The sequence below is a fragment of the Oryctolagus cuniculus genome, chromosome 15 (genome assembly GCF_051225735.1).
Source record: "Oryctolagus cuniculus isolate XC-2025 breed Fujian yellow rabbit chromosome 15, ASM5122573v1, whole genome shotgun sequence".
Taxonomy (NCBI): Eukaryota; Metazoa; Chordata; class Mammalia; order Lagomorpha; family Leporidae; genus Oryctolagus; species Oryctolagus cuniculus.
In genome coordinates this window covers 35,134,856-35,150,446 of record NC_142881.1, presented here as the reverse complement: position 1 = coordinate 35,150,446, position 15,591 = coordinate 35,134,856, and the positions used below count along the sequence as shown (strand labels likewise).

Here is a 15,591-nt window from a genome sequence, read left to right as displayed (position 1 = left end):
CTGTTCCATGTAGTTTTTTTTTTAAAAGATTCTTTTCACTTATTTGAAAGTCAGAGTTACACAGAGAGTCCGGCTCTGTGGCTTACTAGGCTAATCCTCTGCCTGAAGCACCAGTACTCCGGGTTCTAGTCCAGGTTGGGGCACCGGATTCTGTCCTGATTGCTCCTCTTACAGTCTAATTCTCTGCTGCGGCCCAGGAAGGCAGTGGCGGATGGCCCAAGTGCTTGGGCCCTGCAATCGCATGGGAGACCAGGAGGAAACACCTGGCTTCTGGCTACTGGCTTCAGATTGGCGCAGCGCGCCAGCCGTAGCAACCATTTGGGGTTGAACCTTAGGAAGGAAGATCTTTTTCTCGTTCTCTCTCTCTCACTGTCTAACTCTGCCTGTCAAAAAAAGAAGGAGAGGATATGTGTGTGTGTGAGAGACAGACAGGTCTCCCATCTGATATTTCATTCCCCAATTGGCCGAAATGGCTGGAACTGTACGATCACAAGCCAGGAGCCAGGAGCTTCTTCTGGGTCTCCCACATGAATGCAGGGACCCAAGCACTTGAACCATCTTCTACTGCTTTCCCAGGCCATATAGAGAGCTGGATCAGAAGTAGGACAGCAAGGTCCAGAACCAGCACACACGTGGTATGCCTGCACCTCAAGCAAGGATGTTAACCCACTGTGCCATAGCGATAGCCACCCCCACCCCCATGTAGTTTTCTTTAGAGACAACTACATCATTTGCTTTCCTATTCTCGATCTGATGTTCCATTATCTTTCCTTCCCACTATCTTTTTTAGTTCTAGCTATGTACATTCTTCAACAATCTCCAAAGCACAATCAAGTTTCAAGTTTTGCATCATACTGCTCTTTCAAATTAAAAAAAAAATTCTTTTATCACATTCAGGATCAAAGTCAGGTTCCCTTTGTACTTTGCACAATTTAAATGACTAAAGATAAAAATTTGTGCTCTCTATGTGGACTCATAACTTAATATTGTTAATTTCATTAAAGTATGTATCACCAGGAACCATGATTCGTCACATTTTGATTTGGCCTGACATGTGAGTCTTGAAAAAGTGTATCCTGCCAACATGGTATCTACCATGACATATACAAAGTAGACCTCAACAGTCATAAGAATAAAGGAAAGTGAGTCCTTGGCCAAGGAAACACATATATTGAAGATGCATACATCCAACATCCAAGACATGCGACAATTACTGGAAAACTAGAAGGGTGCTCTGGAATCATCTCAGAGTATCCTGATGAATTTCCACTGGTTCCACAAATCAATGGTTATTTAGCAGATGTTCTAACATCCTTCAGCTAGAGTGACAATTCTGATTCTTTCATTCCTTCTCCTTAATACTGTGCTGCCATTCTCTTCTGTCCATTATGTCTGTTTCTTTTGGGGCAGATGAAATTTCACTTTTACTATTAGATTGTTGGGTACTCCAATCCATGCCTCACAGTTGGGTCTGAGAGAGCCAGAACCAGATATCTTCTCTCCACATACTTCCTATCTACCCTCTGCAGACTATGCATCCTTCTCTCACAGCATTAAAAATAACGCATTCCGTTTATCTTTACTCAGCTTGTTGCAATTGGCTGTGAGATCTTTGAGTATGTTCTAGGCTTGCTTTTACTTTTATCTCTATGCATGACACTGCACATGAAGGGCACCACATAGAAGAATTTCTATTGTGGAGTTAAATATCTATCATGGTGTGTGAGGAAATTCTTAACCAGTTTTAGCTTCTAGGAAGAACTCTTAGGTGCAACCAGTATGCATCTAGAGGAAGAAATCACTCGACCTATAAATTAGATTTCTCAGTGTGGAAGAAATGTGTTAACAATCCAGAGCCCCAGTAACCTTGTCAATAGTGAGGATGTATTGTGAGCAGGGAAAGTTCATGGACATTGGGAGTGGTGTTCCTGATTGTGTACAAAGAGGAAATACATCAGCTCCAGTGGAGGAAGTATGTAGTTCCAGCTGATACCAAATAGCTATCAAGTTCTTGGGGAAGGCATTGTGGCACTGCATGTTAACCCACCACCTGAGATGCTGGCATCACATATGTAAGTTGGTTTGAGTCTTGGCTGCTCCACAACCAATCCAGTTTCCCAATAATATACCTATAAATGCAGCACAAAATGATTCAAGTGCCTGGTCTTCTGCCACACACATGGGAGCCTCAGATGCAGTATCTGTCCCATGGATTTTGCCTGACCCAGGCTTTCCTGGCTTTTGTGGTCATTGGTGAAGGGAACTGTTAAAGGGAAATCTCTACGTATCTTCCATCTATCTCTACCTCTCTTTCACTCTACCTTTTCTCAGAGGAGAAAAACAACAAGTGTTTCAAAAATGCCTAAAATTGAATGTAGAAATATGAGAAACATGAACAAGGAAGAAAAAATAACTCCCCCAAAGAAACACAGCAACACTTCAGTATTAGAATGTGAAGATGAAGAGATTGATTAAATTATTGAAAAGAAATTCAAAAGCAGGATCATAAGGTTACTCAAACACAATGAGAAGCTAGTGAGATGAAGAAATCCATACAAGGCATGGATGAAAAATTTTGCCTGAGAATAAAGTTATTGAGGAAAAATCAAGCTGAAAAATCAGATCAGGAATTCAACATGTCAAATAAAAAAACACACTGGAAAACTTTAATCAATGATTTAGTGAGGCCGATGGAAGAATTTCTGAGCTTGAAGACAAATCTTTGGAAATATCTAGTCTGACCAAAAAGAAGAAGAGGAGGAAGAGGAGGAAAAGAAGGAGGTGAAAAAGAAACAACAATGAGAAAAACTAAAAATAGTGTTTGAGATTTATGAGATACTCTCAAATTACCTAACTTGTGTGTCTTGGAGTTCCTAGAGGTGTGGAAAGAAACAATGGATTAGACAGCATATTCAGTGAAATAATAGCAGAAAACTTTACTAATTTGGAGAAAGATCGGGACATCCTTAGTACATGAAGCACATAGAACTCCTAACAAACATAATCAGAAAAGGATCTTCTCTATGACACATTTTGCTTAAGCTTTCAAAAGCAAAGCATAAAGGAAATATTCTAAAATGTCTAAAATCTGCATGAGGGAAATGCCAGATTTCCTTCAGAGGAGAGGATCTCCAATTAAACTGCCAGTCAGTGTCTCTTCAGAAACCCCACAGGGTAGGAGAAAATGGAGAGACTTAGTTCAAGTCCAAAAGAAAAGAAACTGTCAGCACAGAATACTGTGCCCTTCATATCTCTCCTTTATAAATGACGGTGAAATAAAGACCTTCCATAACAGAAAAAAATCAAAAACTTTGTCATCACTCATCCAGCCTTACACACAGAAACAGAGAAAAATAGTCATCATTATGAAAGAACATGAAGGCAGAAAATCTCCCAGTAAAAGTGCAAAGGACATCCAAACAAACAAGGAATATTTATTGGAAAATAGCAGGGCCAATGCATTACTTATCAATATTAATGTTGAATGTAAATTGCCTAAATTCTCCAATTAAAAGACTCAGACTGGCTGAATGGACTTAAAAACAAGACCCATCCATTAGCTGCCTGCAAGAAACACACCTCACCAACAATGATACACCAAGACTGAAAATAAAAGGATGAAAAAAGTTAACCACTGTTAATGGAAAGCAAAAAAGAGCAGAAGTGTCCTTCCTAATAGACAAAATAGACTTTAACACAAACAGTGTTAAAAGAGACAAAGAAGGGCATTTTGTAATGAGGGATCAATTCGACATGGAGATGTGACTGTAGTAAATGCATATGCATGCAATGCCAGAGTACCTGACTATTTCAAACGAATGGGGTCTGGCACTGTGGCATAGCAAGTTAAGCTGCTGCCTGCAGTGCCAGCATACCATATGGACTCTGGTTGCAGGCTTGGCTGCTCTACTCTGATCCACCCAATTGCTAATGCACTTTTTGAAACAGTAGAGTATGGTCCAAGTCCTTGGGTCCCTGCACCCAGAAGAAGCTCCTGGCTCCTGACTTAGGACTGGCCCAGCTCTTGTCATCACAGCCATTTGAGGAGTGAGTCAGCAGATGGAAGATTTCTCTCTGGCTCTCTCTATCTCTTTGTGTCTCCCTCTCTCTGTAACTCTGCCTTTTGACTACATAAATAACTCTTTCAAAATTGTTAATGGAACTAACAGGAGATGTAGACTCCAGTACTAATGGCAGACTTTAACACTCTGCATTTGTCAATGGATGGATTGAGTAGACAAAAAAATCAACAAAGAAACAACAGAGTTAATCTACACTGTGGGACAACTAGACCTAAATGATATCTATGGAATATTTAATCTCATAGCTCCAGAATACAGATTTTTTTTTATCAGTGCCTGGAGCTTTATCTAGGATAGACAATATGATAGACCAAAAAGCACATCTCTGAAAATTCAAAACAATTGAAATCAAACCATGTATCTTTTCTGATCATAACAGAATGAAGCTGGAAATTAACAACTTAAACTCTAGAGAATATTCAAACACGTAGAGACTGAACAGCACCCTCCTGAATGAACAACAGGTCACAGAAGAAATCAAAAAGAAAAACAAACAATTCCTGGAAATGAATGAAGATGACAACACAATATCAAAACTTATGGAATACAGCAAAAACAGTATTTAGAGGGAAGTTTATAGCAATTAGTGCCTACATCAAGAAATTGGAAAGGCATGAACCAAAAGAGATTTATCCATGGTATGCAGGCATGGTTCAACATCAATAAATGTGATGCATCACATTAACAATTTGAAGAGTAAAAACCATATGATTATATCAATAAATGTAGAGAAAGCATTAGATAAAATAAAACACCCTTCATGATAAAAACCATAAGCAAATTAGGATTAGAAGGAACATTCTGTAACATAATAAGGAAATATATGATAAAAACCCACAGTCAGCAGTATATGAATGGGGCAAAGTTGGATGCATTTTGATTAAGATATGGAACCAGACAAGGAGGCGGCACTTTGACCATTTCTATTCAATATAGTTCTGGAAATTTTGGAGCTATTGAGCAAGAAAAAGAAATCAAACAGATTAAAATTTGAAACCAGGAACTCATATTATCCCTGTTTGCAGATGTCATGATTACATATATAGGGGAACCAAGAGACTCCACTAGGAGACTATTAGAACTCATAAGAGAGTTTGGTAAAGTTGCATGGTATAATATTAACATATGTAAATCTAATATTTGGACACAGACAAGGCCACAGTTGAGAAAGACCTTATAATATCAGTCCTATTCACAATAGCTACAAAAAATACAAAATACAGAAATAGCTACGTATCTTGGAATAAATTTAACCAAAGATGCGTAAGAAATTGACAATTAAAATTGTATAACAAAAGAAAAAAATAGACAGCACAAAAACATGGAAACCTCTCCCATGTTCATTTATTGTAGGAAGTAATATTATCAAGATGTCCACACAGCCCAAAGTAATTTTCAGATTCAAGGCAATCCCAATGAAAATACAAAAGACATTCTGTTCAGATCTAGAATAAACAATGCTGAGATTCATATGAGAACACGAAAGAACCCAAATAGCTAAAACAATGTGATAAAAAAACCACAATGTGATAAAAAAAAAAAACACAATGCCTTAAGGGCTGATTCTGAGGCCAGGGTGTTGTTTAAGACATCTGCCATTCTATGAGTCTGCTGTGTATCCCGCTGACCATGTTGGATCATTCTCTCCATTTTTTATTCTATCAGTTATTATTAGCAGACACTATTCTTGTTTATGTGATCCCTTTGACTCTTAGACCTACCATTATGATCAATTGTGAACTGAAATTGATCACATGGACTAGTGAGATGGCATTGGTACATGCAATCTTGATGGGGTTGTATTGGAATCCCCTGGCACATTTCTAACTCCACCATTTGGGGAAAGTCAGCTTGAGCATGTCCCCGATTGTACATCTACTCGCTCTCTTACTCGGATCTGGCTGAAGAGTCCATGAAAGTATTTGCATGGAAATCCAAGCCACTCTGGAAAAAAAAAAAAAAACCTAAATAAAAGATCTCTACAAGTGAGTTCCCAGTAGAAAGAATGGGTCATCAAAGAAGGAGGTACCTTTCTCTGAAGAGAGGAGAGAACTTACACTTTGACTATGACCTTGTCTAAATAAGATAGAAGTCGGCATAGGCCGGCACCGAGGCTCAATAGGCTAATCCTCCGCCTTGCGGCGCCGGCACACCGGGTTCTAGTCCCGGTCGGGGCACCGGATTCTGTCGTGGTTGCCCTTCTTCCAGGGCAGCTCTCTGCTATGGCCTGGGAGTGCAGTGGAGGATGGCCCAAGTGCTTGGGCCCTGCACCTACATGGGAGACCAGGAGAAGCAGCTGGCTCCTGGCTTCGGATCAGTGCGGTGCGCCGGCTGCAGCACGCTGGCCACAGTGGCCATTGAAGGGTGAACCAACAGCAAAGGAAGACCTTCCTCTCTGTCTCTCTCTCTCTGTGTCCACTCTGCCTGTTCAAAAAAAAAAAAAAAAAAAAGAAGTCAGCGAACTCAAAAGGCTTCCTTAGCTTTGGCAACTCATGACTAGAGCCTAGGAAGATTTCTGATGCCATAAACGAGAGTGTCATTTTGTTAAGTCAACAACAGGAGGCACTGTGCACTTACCCCTTGTGTAGGATCTCTATCCTTAATGTGTTGTTCAATGTGAATTAATGCTTAACTAGTACTGAAACAGTATTTTACACTTTATGTTCGGTGTGGGTGCAAGCTGTTGAAATCTTTACTTAATATATACTACATTGATCTTCTGTATATAAAGATAATTGAAAATGAATCTTGATGTGAATGGAATGGGAGAGGGAGTGGGAGATGGGAGGGGTGTGGGTGGGAGAGAAAATATGGGGGGGGAAAGCCATTGTAATCCATAAGCTGTACTTTGGAAATTTATATTTACGAAATAAGAGTTAAAAAAAAAAACACAATACAACAACAACAACAACAAAAAAAAAAAACAAAGCTGTAGGCATCACAATACCAGATTTCAAAGAATATTAAATGTTACAGGGCAGCTATAATAAAAAACAGCTTGCTAAATGCAAAACAAAAACAAGCAAATAAACAAAAAACAAAAACAGGTGCGTAGAGCAATGGAACAGAATAGAAACTCCAAAAATAAGTCCCTGAATCTGCAACAAACTTATCTTTGACAAGGAGCTAAAATCAATCCCTGGAGCAGACAGTTTCTCTAACAAATGGTCATGAGAACATTGGATCTCCACATGCAGAAGTATGAAACAAGACCCCTATTTTATACCTTATACAAAAATCCACTCAAAATGTGTCAAGAATATAAATCTATGACCTGATACTATAAAATTACTAGAGAACATAGGGGAAACTCTGCAGAACTCAGATTTCCATCAATTAATGACTGGATAAAGGAAATGAAATATATGTACACTGTGGAATACTACTCAACCTGTAATAACAAAGCTTGAAATCCTGTCACTTGCAGCAAAATACATGCAACTGGAAACCATTATGCTTAATGAAATGAGCCAGTTCCAGAGAGACAAATATATGTTTTCCCTGATTTGTGTTAACAGTGTACAAAAAGTACAAAAAATATGTAATGTATAAGAACAGAAATCACATTATGTGATTTGATTACTGTTTATGGTCCTTATCAATACTGTTGAAGAAAGTGGTTTTTCTACATACTACTGGTTAAATTCATTGCTCAGTTGAGGGTTAATCTTGTGAACATGAAATAAACTGAAAGTATATCATCATAAAAATTAAAAGCACAGACAAGGAAGGAGGGAGGGTGAGAGTATGAGAGGGACAGAGTGTAGGGTGAGTAGTATCATTCTGCTGTTAAAGCTGTACATATGGAATACATGAAGTTTGTTCAACTTACATGAGTAAAAATTTGAATCAAAAAAGATATCTTCTCCTCTGAAGTTGCGTGGAAATGAATTTTATTACCTGCTGAGAAAGGCATGAAGTAGTCACTCTTCTTAAAGTTGCCACTCTCATCCAGAAAGTGTCCGGGGTCAAATACCTTTGGGTTAGGAAATTCTTTTTCATCATGTAACACGGATGTCAGGGATGTTATGATGTTTGTGCCCTGGATAAAACACACACAGATAATCCAAGTATAATGAAGTCACTATGTTGGGTGAAAAAAACAGTGAAAATCATTTAGGACAATATTTTTTTGGACCGGTAGAGTTAGACAAGGAGAGAGAGATACAGAGAGAAAGGTCTTCCTTCCATTGGTGCACTGTGATGACCTGAAGCCAGGAGCCAGGTGCTTCCTCCTGCTCTCCCATGCGGGTGTAGGGCCCAAGGACCTTGGCCTTCCTCCACTGCCTTCCCGGGCCACAGCAGAGAGCTGGACTTGAAGAGAAGCAACAGAGACAGAACCGGTGCCCCAACCAGGACTAGAACCCAGAGTACCAGCGCTGCATGCAGAGGATTAGCTAGTGAGCCGTGGCACCATCCAGACTACTATTCTATTGAGCTTTTGATCAATAGAAGAGGAAGCTCAAGTCCCAGGAAGAGCAGTGACATCCCCAGCCACACAGACCAAGTAAAGAGCAGAGATGAGTTTGTGGCAGTGGCAGTGATTTTGCTAAAATGCCCTGTGACAGCATTTGAAGATGTGAGTGTGTGAGTGGGTGGGTGCCAAAACCTGTGACTGTTCTCCTCATCAAGCTTGGACTCTGGTTCCTACTGCCACATGCTGCTGTCCTTCAGCTCAGTTTTCACACATCTCACATGTGTGGTTTCAGACAGAAGTTGGTTGGTTTGTGAAATGTCTGGAAAACTTTTCACAGGACATATAGAAATAAACATCTGACCTGCTTAAAAATCACCAATTCTTTAATAAAAGCAAGTGCAGTAGCAAGTATGGAACCCTTGACCATTTATCGTTGTAGAGCACATTGCTTGTCTTCATTTTAAGAATGAGGGAGATTTTTACTATAGTTTAATCCTAACTCAGGATGATGAAATTAGAAACATCAAAATTTTGGAGCAATTCAGTGCAGGATTATCATTTCAGGCAAGGATTATCAATCACAGCTAACATTGTTGGGGGGATATTTAGGAAGTTGAATTGTCATAACCAGTCCTAAGTTAACATGTCATAGATGAAAGTTCAAGTGTCTTCAAAAAGTTCATGGAAAATGTACATTATCTTTTGCTTTCTTTTTCCACAAACTTTTTGAAGTATATATATATATATATATATATACACATACATATATATTTATATATATTACAGTTTATAAAATAAAAAATGAAGATATAAATGTATTTTCAATAAACATTACTAAAATAATTGGACATTTATAAAGTAAAAAATGAAGCATAATCATTATACCATAAATATGAATCAATTTGAAATGAGCAACTTGTCTAAACATAAGAGCTAAAGCAATAAAACTTCTAGAGGAAGGTAAGGGTAAATTTTTGACACCTTGTACAGGCAGACTTTGTTCAGAAGGAGGCAAATCCCCAAATAGACCACACATTATTGCAGATAGTTTTACTGGACAGTAATGTCATCACTAAACAACATTCAGAATTCCAGTATCTCCCCTGTTTTTCTATGGTCTGAGTGATAAGACTGATTAAATTGAAAAGAGGCAAAATAATACTCTTGATGCAAGAAAACTACAAGATAAATTTCAGTTTCTATAAAAATTGAAAGAAGTATCCTCATTCATTTACACATTGTCAAAGACTAATATTCTTTTTTTTAACTTTTATTTAGCAAATATAAATTTCCTAAGTACAGCTTATGGATTTCAATGGCTTTCCCCCCCTTAACTTCCCTCCCACCCGCAACCCTCCCAACTCCTGCTCCCTCTCCCATTCCATTCACATGAAGATTCATTTTCAATTATCTTTATATACAGAAGATCAATTTAGCATATATTAAGTAAAGATTTCAACAGCTTTCACCCAAACATAACATAAAGTGTAAAATACTGTTTCAGTACTAGTTAAGCATTAATTCACATTGAACAACACATCAAGGACAGAGATCTTACAAGAGGAGTAAGTGTACAATGACTCCTGTTGTTGACTTAACAAAATGACTCTTGTTTATGGCATAAGTAATCTCCCTAGGCTCTAGTCATGAGTTGCCAAAGGTATGGAAGCCTTTTGAGTTTGCCGACTTCTATCTTATTTAGACAAGGTCATAGTCAAAGTGGAGGTTCACCCCTCCCTTCAGAGAAAGGTACTTCCTTCTTTGATGGCCTGTTCTTTCTACTGGGAACTTACTCGCAGAGATCTTTCATTTAGGTTTGTTGTGTTGTTGTTGTTTTGTTTGATTGTTTGTTTGTTTTTCCAGAATGTCTTGGCTTTCCATGCCTAAAATACTCTCATTGGCTCTTCATCCAGATCCAAATGCCTTAAGGACTGAATCCAAGGCCAGAGTGCTATTTAGGACATCTGCCATTCTATGAATCTCCTGTGTATCCCACTTCCCCTGTTGGAGTATTCTCTCCATTTTTTATTCTATCAGTTAGTATTAGCTGACACTAGTCTTGTTTATATGATCCCTTTGACTCTTAGACCTATCATTATGATCAATTGTGAACTGAAATTGATCACTTGGACTAGTGAGATGGCATTGGTACATGCAACCTTGATGGGATTGTATTGGAATCCCCTGGCACAATTCTATCTCCACCATTTGGGGCAAGTCCGATTGAGCATGTCCCAAATTGTACATCTCCTCCCTCTCTTATTCCCACTCTTATATTTAACAGGGATCACTTTTCAGTTTAATTTAAACACCTAAGGATAATTGTGTGTTAATTACAGAGTTCAACCAATAGTATGAGGTAGAACAAAAAAAAATACTTGAAGGGATAAAGTATTAAGTTGTAATCAACAGTCAGGACAAGGGCCGATCAAGTCACTGTTTCTCAGAGTGTCCATTTTATTTCACCAGGTTTCCTTTTTGGTGCTCGGTTAGTTGTCACCGATCACAGAGAACATATGGTATTGGTCCTTCTGGGACTGGCGATTTCACTCAGCACGATGTGTTCTGGATTCCTCCATTTTGTTGCAAATGACCGGATTTCATTGTTTTTGTACTGCTATATAGTATTCTACAGAGTACATGTCCCATAATTTCTTTATCCAGTCTACTGTTGATGGGCATTTGGGTTGATTCCAGGTCTTAGCTATTGTGAATTGAGCTGCAATAAACATTAAGGTGCAGACAGCTTTTTTGTGAAACCCTGAAACATATAGGTACTGGCAAAGACTTCTTGGAAAACACCCCAGTAGCACAGGCAGTCAAAATCAAAATTAACATTTGGGATTGCATCAAGTTGAGAAGTTTCTGTACTGCAAAAGAAACAGTCAGGAAAGTGAAGATGCAACCAACAGAATGGGAAAAATATTTGCAAACTATGCAACACTTAAAGGGTTAATAACCAGAATCTACAAAGAGATCAAGAAACTCCAAAACAACTAAACAAACAACCCACTTAAGAGATGGGCCAAGGACCTAAATAGACATTTTTCAAAAGCGAAATCCAAATATAACCCTACTATACAACCCAGCCATCCCACTCCTTGGAATTTACCAAAGGTAATTAAACTAGCAAAGACTACTATGCTATAAAGGCAATCACAGAACCCCCACGCCATGGAAAATAGAGCATGTTTGCTATCTGGGCAATTACAAAAAATGTTTGCTAACTCCTGTCCTAGACCATTACCTCCACTGAGATCAGTGGCCCTAGCCCATGGTGGAAGAAATCACTGCACTGATTTGTGAGAGATTAGACTCATCCATGTGTGTTGCAGATTTCTACACCACAGTGCCCTGTGCAGAGGGAATGAGGGGCTTGGAACACCCTTGGAGCATTAAACCCTCTAAAGACATCAGGCACAGGGTGAGCCTGAGGAATGGTATCATCCAGCCAGTACAACAATCCACTCCACCAGGTCCCCTAACACATTCCTCCCTCTGCTTTCCATTTTGTTCATTAAAGAGGAAGAAACATGTCTCAATGATATTATCCTCAGCCTCTAATAGCAAGAAACAGAAGTCTTTTTTCACTGTATCCTTTGCTGAAACAGAGTGGACTGAAATCCTAACCCTTATACTAAATCTGTCATCAGCATGACAAGCCATATCACCTCCTGCTAAAGTCAGAAATTCCATCTTTTCCACAGGATGACATTAATAATTGCGTGCTTATCCATCCATTTTCCCCATGAAAATACAACTTTAGTTACATAAATTTTTATTTTAACAATTATATATGCTGAATTCAAGTAGAGTAGCTTGTAACATAGTAGCTACAAAGCCTAAAAATATACCAAAAAATAAAAAGGTGTCAGAAGCCATTGTAAAGGTGTTAAGATGAAAATCGCTCTCAAGATTCCAGAAATATGTGAACCATAGAAAGATCAGCTACCACCTACCATCAATTTGCAGCTGTGTTCATATCTCCTTAGGGCCTATGAATCAGTGCAGGAAGTGTTAGTTACATCCTTCACACTACCTAGTAGTAGAGAGAAGAATTCTTTCTGGATGAAGGCAGATCTGATTCCACCAGAACTTAGTTATTACAAGGGTACAATTAAGTGGCCAGAACAAGAAGATTGGGGAAGGCTGAGGTGGAGGCGGGGGAAGGTATGTGCGGCAATAATATTATACTACAATAGTTTTATGATCTGTGATGACTCTAAAATTTACACTATATGGGTGAAATGGTCATGTCCCCGTTCAATTTTTTTATAGCAATTGTCTATTCCCATTGAATCAGGGTCTTTTCACTTTTCACTAGTTAAACTTACTTGGTAAAGTATTGAGCCTTTTATTTTAATGTAAATTTAAAGTGAGTTATTTCAAAAACAAGAAAGGAAGGAAGGAAGGAAGGAAGGAAGGAAGGAAGGGGAAAAGGAAGGAGAGAGGGAGGAAAAGCCATGAAGGAGGGATAGAGGAAGGAAGGGGTATCATTATGTTCTAAGAATTATATCTACAAATCACGTTGAATCTGTTAAAAACTAATTAAAATTTAAAAAAATAATAAAACAGAACCATGTTAGAGAAATGTTTCTCACATAAATTTTATGAGGCTACCATTACGTTGTTATAAAAAAATCTGAAAATTCTAAAGGAGGTAATAACAGAACAAAGTCTGTTATGAGTATAATACTATAGTCCAAAACAATGTATTTTAATTCAAATCCAATTATAATACAGATATTTACTTATAATACAGGTATTAGATGAGGAAAATGAAGCCAATTATACATTTTGAATTTGGTATAATTATAGATTAGTTCTTGAGAAAAATTTATATAAATAAGAAAAGGGCAAGCTTTTCCAATCTTATAAATATTATCTACTAAAATCTAATTAAAACATCATTCTCAATACTAAGGTATTAAAACTCCACCCTTACCTAAAAATCTGGGATGAATCAAGGTTTTCTGCTATCAACAATTCTGATAAATGCTATTCTGGAATCCTAGCCAGTGCAATAATACAATGATGAGAAGTTGAGGCGACTGACAGTGGCTCAGCAGTTTAAGTCACCACTTGTGATCCTAGCATCCCATATCATAATGTCAGTCAAATCCTGGCTGTCCTAAGCTTCCAAATCCAGCTTCCTGCTAATGCACCTGAAAAGATAGCAAAAGGTAGCCTAAGTGCTTGGACACTTGCCAACCACATGGGAGACCAGGGTGTTCCCTGTACCAGATCTAGCTGTTGTACCCATTTGGGGATGGGTACAATTTTTCCAATGGATGGAAAAATCTCTGTCACCCCTCATTCTCTGTCACTCTGATTTCAAATAAATACATTTTTTAAGAAAAGTTAAAGACACAAGAATTGGAAAATAACACATAAAAGCCATTAACCCAGATAACAGGATAATATACAGATAAATTACTAACAATGAATAGTGCTGGGTATAAGATCATCAGAATAAGAAAATCACATGATGTTGGCAGGGGACTGGAACCACACTGCGGGGGAGAAGTTTAAGAGCACTGAGGTTCAATGTAAAAGAAACAAGATTACCTTGGGGATAAAGTAGTTTCTGAATTTAATGTCTCGGGTAACTGCATGGGGCACGTTATTGGGGAGGAGGTCAATGTATCTCTGGATCTCATGTATTACGGCATCCGTGTAGGGCATGTGGCTCCTGTCCTGCATGCAGGGGCTCCGGTGTCTGCCAATCACACGCTCAATCTCCTCCTGCACTTTAGCTGATAAGACGCAAGTAAGAAATAACAGGGAAAATAAGAAAAGTGGCACAGTTGTCATAACAATTAAGGCTTTCATGAATCTTAATGAAGGTATGTGGAAAGAATTATAAGCTACAAGCCCAGAAATACACCTGGAAATATGAGTTACTATATTAAAATATACAGTGCACTCTCCTAAAACCTACTATTATGATATATTAATACATAGAAGGCCATATAAAGGGCACACATGAAACTGACATAAATAGAAGTAATTAAGTGTTTCTCCCCAAAAATTCAGAATATAATTAAATCAAGAAAACACTGCCTTTGCAAAAGGGAAAACAGAAATCAAATCTAAATTTGGAAATGAATGGGGCTTTAATTGAATTACATCCGGTGTTTGTGTGTGTGTGTGTGTTAAAACATATTACTTTTAGCTTTTAGAGTGTGTATATGTATTTGCATATTTTGGAATATGTGTTAATTTGGAAGGATACTCTTATCATCCTCCTACTTCGCAAATGTAGCCATTTTGAGCATTCCTGCAATTCATAATCATGTTTCTTAAAAATGTCTATTTCTTTATTACTGATTCTAACATATAGTTAATTATTTCCTCGTAAGACATATGAGAATTTTCATCTACATCTCTATCACACACATGCCCATGACAGGCACATGCAGCAGTCACTCCACTTAGCAGGATATATGTAGACCACAAATTTTGGTTATATTAACATTCATTTTTTTTCATCATTCTGAGCACATATAGTTTCCTGGTGAGAAAATTCTATGTGTTTGGATGTTATTACCTTCTTGGATTCAATTTAACACCATTTTTCAATTCACAATTTTCTATATCATGGTTAGATTTATTTCTCATGCTGAGATAGATGTTTCAAATTAATGACCTCTCCTATTCCAATTATTTTGGGTGCATCTTCTAACTGTCTTATGCATCTAAACTTTAAGAAAGCTACTCAGACTGGAATTACCTAAGGAAGCCTCACTGAATTTCAGGTTGGGCTTCAATAAGAAAAGCTTCCTTGTCCTTTTCCCTGCCTTATAGCACTAGATTGTCAGAATGAGGAAAGGTAGCAGCAAGACTATACCTATTCCTCAATGGAGCCTTTTTGTTATGAAAAGAAAATGCCATGCGGTGCCTACCACACATCACTCCCATGAGATCCAGCACAGCCCTTGAACATTACTGCTCTTCCTCCAGCCATGCTGTCTGCACTTCTCTCTGATCTCTTCCCGCACTGTACCACGTTGGCCTGTTTTATTCTGATCACTACACTGGACAGAGTACAGTTGTTGGCACAGAAGTTTTTAAGCAGTGAGACTCCTCTAG

At 38.2% G+C, this 15,591-nt stretch overlaps 1 pseudogene across 1 annotated transcript in view; it reads right to left on the bottom strand.

Annotated features, from left to right (window-relative positions):
• The window catches only part of LOC100348929 (cytochrome P450 2C5-like), a 38,138-nt pseudogene that overhangs the window by 871 nt on the left and 21,676 nt on the right, over positions 1-15,591 (bottom strand). The window contains exons 9-10 of the transcript XR_016222092.1: positions 14,068-14,255; positions 7,983-8,124 (exon numbers count right to left, since the gene is read on the bottom strand). The product of XR_016222092.1 is annotated as a cytochrome P450 2C5-like (transcript). The remainder of the gene's footprint in view (positions 1-7,982; positions 8,125-14,067; positions 14,256-15,591) is intronic.